Genomic DNA, 2,807 nt, shown 5'->3' with positions numbered 1-2,807 from the left:
TTGCTCTGTTCCCCTTGCTGTTCTGTTGCACACCCTTAGTGTTTTGCCTGGGTGTGGTGGGGTCAGATTGGGCGCAATTCCCACACCAGTGCTGTCCCTTGTAGGGCTATGGGTCAGTGAGAGATATGTTATGACTCTTTTAATAGTGTTATAATGTGATCCTCTTAGTTTCTTATGCTACTATTTGTACTTAACAGTTTGAAAAGTAAACTCAAACTGGTTTGGGACTTTTAGCCCACCCTCACCGTAAAGATTATAAAAGGATTGAGGTCAGAGTTCTTTGAATTGATGCTCAAGTGCTGTGTCAATTTCTGCCTAGATCTTCTATTCAAACTCAAGAAAGCTAGTCTTGAACCCGAGTCCAAAGTCCTAACCTGCATTTCCAGTCCAGAAACACTGAAATCTAAAACTACAGTTTGAATGGATCTCAAGGGGCTAAAATTAGTCTAGCTATTTTAAACTACACTGCCAGCACTAGGATATGATCAGCATTCACTTGATGACAGTTTTTGTTTGTTTTTCATCTTTGAAGACCAGGGACCCTGATGGTGTAGTGGTTACATGTTGGGGTCAGCAATTTGAGCTCTGCAGGAGAAAGATAAGACTTTCTATACCCAAAATGAGTTAGTCCCCGAAATCCAAAGGGGCAGTTCTACCTTGTCCTTTAGCGGCACTATGAGTCAAATCTGTGCCGGGCTGGCATGCTGGAAGCCAGGGGCTAAGGAAGGAAAAGTGTACTTCTAGGAAAAAATATTACCTCCATCGGTGGCTTTTAATGTTGAGTATACAGCATGATCCCTCGGAGGGCATATGAGAGCACAACCCTTGGGTCCCATCCCTGCTGGTTCATGGGGTCCGGAGCAGGGCTTCCAATTGGCTGAGTCCAATTTGAGGCCCTGCTGTAGAGAATTAGCTCCCAAATATACTGAATCAGAAGCTACAGTTTAATAAGGCCATTTGTACTTAAGACGGACCTGGAGGTTTTATCAAAGAAAAAAATTGTAGATTCTGATTTAGTGTATGAGGTGGGAACAAAAATTCTTAGTAGGGGGCAGAACCAGAATGAACCAGTTCAAAGTCCAATCTGACATCAACCATTCTTCCCATGGCATTCTACTTCCATGCTATGTTGAATAACACAGTCCAACCCTCCCCACCACCCCACCCTCTTGGTGTCTTAGTTTCTAAGCCTGTTCTTGTGTTATTTGGGACACTGATTCAGAGAATTACATTGGATAGACCTCACCGGCCCTAATTCCTTAGATATGGTAGGTATTCCACTATATTTTCAGCTATTAAACTAATTTATTCATTTATCATTCTAATTCTAAAGATGAGAATTTAGACCCATAAAATGCAGGATAAGAAAAAAAAAAGCCAAAATAATAATTTATAAATTAGCAAGGGTTCATGAGGGAGGGGGGAGCAGGGAGAGGGGAAAAAATGAGGAGCTGATACCAAGGGCTCAGGTAGAAAGTAAATATTTTGAAAATGATAAGGACAACAAATGTTACCAATGTGCTTGACACAATGGATGGATGTGTGGATTGTGACGAGTTGTATGAGGCCACAAGAAAATGATTTTAAAAAGAAAAAGTTAATACTTGAAAAATTGGCCAGTACAGGACTTCTAAGGAAGCATATACGGACCCGTAGTGGCTCGTTGGTCAATACTAAGGTCAGTGGTTCAAATCCACCAGACACTCTCCAGGGTTTAAAAGATTTAAAAGTTAGGAAATCCAGAGGCAGTTCTCTGTAGCACAGGGTCATTATGAATCCCTAAATCGATTAAATGGCAGCGGGTTTTCGTTTTGGTATGAGAGGCTGTGCAACATAGAGACTACAAATTGAATACTGCAGCCACACAGCTTAAGAAAATAAAACGGGACATTGAAAAGACACATATATGCAAGGTGTGAGGACAAGATAAGGAGTTGAAAGATTTCATAGTTTTCATGTATTTTTCAACAATCTGAAGTTTTCTTCTTCAAACTAGAAACATTCCAAACACATTTTAACATACAGAAGTCAACGGATAATTCACGTTAAACCTTTCAGAGGTAAGGGTGACTCCAAGCTTAAGAAAAATATTTTAAGAGTCTCTGTACAAAGGTGAAGTTGTGTCATTTTATAACAAGATTGGAACATTTTAATAAAGGACTTGGAATTCTAACCAATCCATTTTGGGTTTCAGAATATGTGAACTTCTACTTACTGTACTACACTCACTACCAGTCAACCAATAGATTCAAAGGGGTCCTAATAGAATTTCTCCAGTTTCTGAAGCCATGAATCTTTATGGGAACAAAGTCTATTTTTCCTAGAGTGGCTTGTGGGCTCGAACAGCTGACCTTGTGGTTAGCAAACACATAGCCCACTACTTATCAGTGCCCCTTATTGTTTATATAATAACTCTTCCTGGATAACTGGAACTGCCAGCTATTTACTTCCCAACTGAGCTGAAGTGATACTTGGGGGGATAATTCCATGTTCATGTAATTTGAACTTTCAAATCTCTCTTAGGATCAGACACAAGGTGAAGTAAAAGTTGACCTATTTAGTACAACACAAACTACTTTAAATAAAGTCAGTGTGCACTACTTCTGTCTCAGGCTAGCAAACACTGCATTGATTTTCTATGAGCAAGCAGAGTGAAGAGTGGAATGTGGTATGTTCTGTATCTCAAAAATTAGAGTTGATAGGGAGAACTGGTGTTTTTGTAATCAGCAGGTCAAATATACCCAGAAACAAGTCTAACATGTGAGGTATCAGAATGCATGTAAGTCATTGTACTAAGTTTATCTCTA

Source organism: Echinops telfairi, unplaced genomic scaffold (genome assembly GCF_000313985.2).
Source record: "Echinops telfairi isolate 266 unplaced genomic scaffold, ASM31398v2 ScPeMD7_7469;HRSCAF=8507_0, whole genome shotgun sequence".
Lineage (NCBI taxonomy): Eukaryota > Metazoa > Chordata > Mammalia > Afrosoricida > Tenrecidae > Echinops > Echinops telfairi.
Note: the sequence above shows the minus strand (reverse complement) of the source record.